Below are 6,534 nucleotides of genomic sequence, written 5' to 3'. Positions count from 1 at the left end.
GGGGGCAAGAGGAAGAAGGACAGGGATAGCCAGGTGGGGACAAGATGTCCTGCCGGGGTGGCCCCCACCTGCCCTCAGAATCCCTCCAGGCAGACAGTGGGGGCTGTGTGGCCAGTGTGGGAGTTGGGGATAGGTGAGGGACCCCCTTCACTGGGGTGGGGCCAAGCAGCAGGAACTCCCCCAACATTTAAAGGAGAAGGGTCCAGGACACTTTGCCAGGACCTGGGCTGCTTTGTGCCCTGGGACAGCTACACACCTGCTGCCCCGCCCTCCATCTGCATCCAGCCAACAGGCCGTTCCTCCCACGCTTCACCCTCCATCCTGGCCTGGGAGGCCCAGGCTCAGGACCTGTTGGGACTGGTTGAACGGAGGGAGTCCTGGGGGCCAGGCAGGGCCCTGTGGAGCCTGCTGGCATCTGTTCAGCCAGATGGGGACTCTGGACCTGGGCCTCTGCCAGGTGGGCTCCCTGGGACCAGCTGGCAGGGGGGTGGGATGCAGGGGTGGAGCAGGACCCCCTGGCCTTCATGCTTCCCCTTCCTGGGGCTCGCACACAGCACCTTGTGGGCCCAGAGTGCTGGTGGGAGAGGTGTTCTCCTCGCCTCCATGGGCGAAGAATCTGGGGCCGTTGTCAGAGACCGTGGGGTTGGTGGGATTGGCGCCCAGGCCCTGCTTCGAGGCCACGTGTTTCCCACTCAGCGAGGCTGTTCCTGCCAGGCGTGGGGACTCGGACCCCGGTCCTGAGTGCTGCCCCGAGGCCTGGGATGGAAAGCCTGACGTCTGCATCGTCCTGCGCTGCGTGGCTGGTCGGTCCCGACACTCTCAGCGCTTGGAGTCTCAGCTCCCCAGGTCATCAGTCCAAGCCACTCAGCAGGTGGCTTTGGCTTAAGGCCTCTCAGGTGGCTCTGGTGAAGGCGTCACCCAGGGCTGCCTGATCTGCAGGCTGGGCAGGAGGGGCTACTTCCTGGGGGGTCCTACAGGCTATGTGGGGGCCTCGGGTCCTCATCACGTGGACACCCTGCGGGGCACTGCTGCAAGACATGGCCACTGGGCTCCCCTGAGCTCCCCAGAGTCGAGGTGGAAGCTGTGGTGTCCTTGTGGTCTGTGGATGAGGCCCACTTGGTCCCAGAGGTGCAGGTTGGTGACAGCGACAGGGCAGATTGTCGCCTGTCCTGGTCTCTGGGAGCCGCCTCGGTGGGGTGGAGGCCGGGCAGGCCTGTCCAGTGACCCCACCCCCTCAGGACATTTCCTCCATGCAGCCTGGGCCAGGGGCCACAGGAGGCTCTTCACCTACAGGGGACACATTGAGCACCGAGGTCAGCAGCCCATCCCGAGCCCCCCACACCCCGCTCTTCTCCCGCCCTGCGTCCTCTCCTCTGGCCTTGGGGTAGACGAGCTGCCCCTGTCCTTTCTCTTGGAACCCACCCCCTTCTGGGTGAGGGTGGGTAGCAGATACCCAACAGGGTCCCCAGGTGGCACTCCAGGCCGTGGCACTGGATGTGCACTGTAGAGATGGGAAGAGGCGTGGGGTGGGGGAGGGCGTGGGGGGGACACTGAGCTTCCTGGGTACACCTGCCCCGGGGCTGGTGCCTCAGGCCTCTGGAGGGCGGATTTGCAGCCTCATGGCTGGGGAGGGCTGAGGTTCTGCTGCCTGTGTGGTGCCATGGGAAGCACACCTCACCTGTCCAGCCTTCCCCCTAAACCCAGTGCTCCAGACGGTGGGCCGGCCGCTGGCTCCTAGCCTGTGCGCGCCCATTCAGGAAAGCAAACACCAGCACACACCAGTCCCTGTGGGGCCTTGGGTGCTCTGGGCACCCAGCTGCGTGGGACGGGCAGGGCCACGTGGCCATCAGGGCCTGGATGGGGGCCCGGCACGCAGCGGGCACTGGGGATGTGTGCGGGGCATGCTCTGCTGGTGGCTGGGCTTGGGTCTGTGGGGTGTAAATACCTGAGACGGTCCCTCCAGGGGAAAGAAGAGGCTTGAGCTGTCACTTTATTCCTTTCAGACTCTGCAGGAGACAGGACACGCTGGGGACGATGCATGTAGCCCTCGGGGGGTGCCCAGTCCTGGCAAATCTCGGTCTCGAGCCTGGGTCTGTCCCAGCAAATCTAGGGTGTGCAGGGAAGGCCCTGGGGTGCCGGGAACTCGCAGAGGCCCTGGGTGAAGGCGCCTCGTGTCTTCTCTGCGTGCCTCCTGCCTGGCCCTGGGTGAAGGTGCCCCGTGTCTTTTCTGTGTGACTCTCACCTGTGAGGTGTCCTCCCTCCAGGAGGTGGTTGCTGGCAACGGGGGTGGGGGCAATGGATGGACCACGTGGTGGGGAGCAGAGAGGGCCTGGGGGTGCAGACACAGTCAGGATGTGGCGGGGCCGCTGGGGAGGAGCTCAGGATCCTTCAGCCAAGTGCAGGTGGGGAGGGCCCTGGAGTGGCCAGCAGCAGGCAAATCCATGAAACAGGACCACTCCGCCTGGTGGGAAGACCCCTGGATCTGCATGCGGGGGATGGGGGGGGCGGCACCCCAGGCTGTCCCCATACCTGCTGCGCAACTTTAGTCTGGTGCGTGCCAGGGCGGTGAGGAGGCTGTGCAGGGTCCTTCCCCAGTGCCAACACTGCCACCTGCCCCAGGGACCCCTACCCAAACTAAAGAGCAGCTGGTCCAGCCCTAGGCTGGCTTGGCTCCTGGACCTGCAGCCCGCCATCCCCTCTCTCCCCACAGCCCCACTGGCTTCCTGGGGGCAGGGCACTGCCGGCAGAGCTGCAGAACTGAGCCCTCACTGCCCCTCCAGAAAGTGCCAGCCCTCCTGGCACAACCCTGCCTGCCAGCCCTCCTGGGTAGCTGAGTGCAGGGGCAGGGGCTGTCCTGCTGCCCTGCCCGGCCCAGGCAGGAGAAGGCCCCTCACTTCTTGGCCGGCCTGGGACTTGAGTCAGAGTCTGCTCTCAGATACCACGTGCAGGGTAGTCCTGGGGCTCCCTTTGACTGTCCTGGCTGGCTCAGGAGAACCTGGGGGCACCCGTATTAACGTGCTAGTCTGCTCCCTGAGGCCCAGCATCCTCATGGCATACCTATGGCTTCCCTGGGATGCCCTGGGGCTCCACATGCCCAGGGACACAGGGAGACCCAGCACTCTTGGGGACACAGGGAGACCCAGCACTCTTGGGCACCCGCTGGCGCACACTCCCACAGAAATGGGGCCTGGCGTGAGCTGCTGGCCCCCGCTGCTGTGCGCCGCCTGCCCCCTCAGGGCCCTGGGCAGTGATCTGTGGCACTGCGTGCCTTCCTTCTCGACAGCCAAGCCTGTGTTTGTGTAAAGACAGTAATTAGAGATGGACTCTCAATTGGAAAATAAGCCACAATGAGTTGCAGGGGGAGATGATGAAGAGTGGCTCTGGGCTTCCCCGCTCCAGCTTCCCGTCCCCCATCCTCCGGGCTACGGCCCAGTCAGGAGGGCCTCTCACAGCACACTCCCCACTCCCTGCCTCCAGAAAGTGGCAAAACTGCTCATAACCCAAACATTCCGCTCAGAGAACCTTGGAGCTGAGGGATACCAGGACGCAGAGGCCTGCACTGCTGCCTAGGGCCCCAGGGAAGCTTTACCTAGGAGGGACACCTCCATTCTGGGCTCTGAGGAGTGTGTAGGAGTCATCAGAGTACAGTAATGGGAAAGGACTTTCTAGGCATAGGGGCAGCAAATGAAAGAAGATGGAGGCAGGAGGAGTGGCCAGAGCTCCAGGACGCAGTTGGGGACGGCTCTCCTGCACCCCAGCCTGCTGCGTCGTGGCTGCCTTTACCTGAGCCACTGTGAGGCTCCTGAGCATAGGCAGGAGGCTCTCGGTGGCTGTGGCTCCTATGTGACTGTTGCTATTCGAGAGGCCACCTGCAGCCCCCAGACTCCAGCCTCAAGGACGCGGGCAGGCTCTATGGATGCGGCAGGCCCACCCCCAGTGGCTCCATCCCCTCCATAACTTCCTCTGGGAAGGTGGAGGCTTGCCAGGAATACCTTTCTCCACATGGTCTGCTGTCCTCACAGCCCTTTTGAGCTACATGTGCTGGCAGGGGATGAAACCACTGTTTCTTCATCTGTGAAATGGGGTGAAGGGGCCCCACTCAAAGCAGCGCCTGGAGCAAGGCCAGTGCTCCGAGACTTGGCTGTCCTGATTTGTGGTGGGCCCAGCAGTGTCCTTTCAATATCGGCTTCTGGGAAGTTGGCCCAGGTGGCTGTCAGGCTCCCTCCCATTTTCAGTCCCCACTTCTTTCCTTTTCTGGAGGCAGGACTGTGCTCTCCACACCTTTTGGCTCCTGTCATTCAAGGATGTGTGCGCACACTGGGAGTGTGCCTGCATGTTTGTCCGTTATGAGTGCATGATGGTATGCGCACGAGTGTGCACTGCAGGTTGTGTGCATGTGCACTGGGGTGTATGTGTGCAATCGTGTGTACAGGCGTGCATAGTGTGTGTGCATGGGTGTGTGCACACGGGTTACTGGGAGTGTGCACTGGGTGCTTGTGTGCACTGGAGGTGTGTGTCCTGGGTGCGTGGGCATGTGTGCATGGGTGTGTGTGCCCTTGGCATGTGGGCATGTGCACTGGGTGTGTCCTGGGTGCGTGTGTGTGCATGGGTGTGTGTGCACGGGTGTCCTGGGTGTGTGCAGTGGGTGTGTGTCCTGGGTGTGTGCATGTGTGCACAGGTGTGTGCGCACAGGTGTGTGTGCACTGGGTGTGTGCCCATGGGTGTGTGTGCATGGGTGTGTCCTGGGTGCATGCACGTGTGCACATGTGTGTGCACAGGGTGTGTGTAGTGTGTGGGCGTGTGCACTCCGTGTGTGGGCGTGTGCACTGGGTATGTATCCTGGGTGTGTGTCCTGGGTGCATGCGTGTGTGCACGGGTGTGTGTGCACTAGGTGTGGGCGTGTGCCCATGGGTGTGTGTGCATGGGTGTGTCCTGGGTGCATGCACGTGTGCATGTGTGCACAGGGTGTGTGCACTCAGCATGTGGGCGTGTGCACAGGTGTGTGTGCATGGGTGTGTGAGTACAGGTGCATGTGCACTGGGTGTGTCCTGGGTGCATGTGCACATGTGCACTTGGTGTGTGCACTGGTGTGTGTGTGCACGCATAGAGGTATGCACACACCTAGGGGTGTACACAGGTGCGTGTCTGTGCATGTGGCCACACGTGCTGTCCCTGCCCAGGGCCATGCTGCTCTGTAACCAGCATCCTGCCTCGCTCAGCAGTGAGTGTCTTCTGCGGTCTGATCAGGTTTTGCTACTGTTTAACAGCTGCCCCACGCCCTTGGTGGCTGTGCCCTAATGACTTCCTTTCCGTGTGAGGCCATCTTTTGTGAAAATGCAGAGCCACCAGGGCTTCGTCACCCACCCTGGGAATGCTGTCCCGGTGCCCTTGGGGGCTTTGACCACAGCCTCCCTCGTGCTTCACCCCTGCACCCTCATGATGCCCTGGGGCAGGGTGTGGGCTCTTCATCCTTTGGGGTCTCCTGAGGGTGCCTCATGCTGGGCATTTCTGGGTCATTTCTTCCTTCCTTTGGGAGCCTGTGTCCTGGCCTTTGGTTGCATCCTCCTGGGAGTTTGTCCTGAGGGTTTTTAGGAGCTCGATGGCGTTCGGACCAGAGGCTTTTGTCAGGGACCATGACTTAGCCTTGCAGCCACGTTTGGGGGACATTGAGCTCTCGCTCCTTTCCATGTGTGGGGCTGAGTCCTTCCTGCAGGGACCCCTGCCCTGGGGTGCAGGCCAGCCTCGTGCCTGGGGAGGGGTGTGCTGTGGGCACCTCCAGCCGCCCTGGATTGTGGATGAAGGGCGCCAGGCCCTCGTGAGTGCTCCCCTGGCTGAGCGAATCACAAGCCTTGTGCTGGATCAAAGGCCTTCAGGGAGTGGCAGCTCTTCCTCCGTGAGCACACCCTGCCGAGGCCACCCCCCACCCCTGGCACTGGGTTCCCCTCTGCGCCCAGCCTGTGTCCCCGCCGGGCCTGCAGCTCCCCCTGCCTCTGGAGAAGCCCACGTCTTCGGCAAGGTCCTAGGTCCCCCACTCGGCCTGGGCTCACCCAGATCCAGGCGTGACGCCACACAAATGAAACTGACCGAAAGAGCAAAATAAAGCTAAAAGCCGATGGGACCGGGGGAATGGAGGCTTGACGCGTGAGACGAATAAAGGATTGATTTCCCATAAAAATCAAAGGGCTCTTGCAAATTGGTAAGAAAATGCACACGTGTGTGGACCAGGATAAAAACGGGAAAAGGAAAGGAGCCCAGAGCAAACTCACACAGTCAGTAAACACTGGTGACATCCTGCGGGTCACCAGGGCGAGGCTGAGTCTTGGTGAAATTTGAGCACAGTGCGTGCACGGAAGGATGGCGTCCACTGAAGCCCAGTGGGAACGCCAGCCAGGCTCTAGGTGTCTGGGCGCTCCTAGGAGGTGGGGTCCCTTGTGATAATCTGGGCCGGCTCTGGGTGTCTGGGCGCACCTAGGAGCGGGGTCCCTTGTGATAACCTGGGCCGGCTCTGGGTGTCTGGGTGCACCTAGGAGTGGG

This window comes from Hylobates moloch, unplaced genomic scaffold (genome assembly GCF_009828535.3).
Source record: "Hylobates moloch isolate HMO894 unplaced genomic scaffold, HMol_V3 SCAFFOLD_5, whole genome shotgun sequence".
NCBI classification, from domain to species: Eukaryota; Metazoa; Chordata; class Mammalia; order Primates; family Hylobatidae; genus Hylobates; species Hylobates moloch.
The sequence above is the reverse complement of the archived record's forward strand: the minus strand, read 5'-3'. Positions refer to the sequence as shown.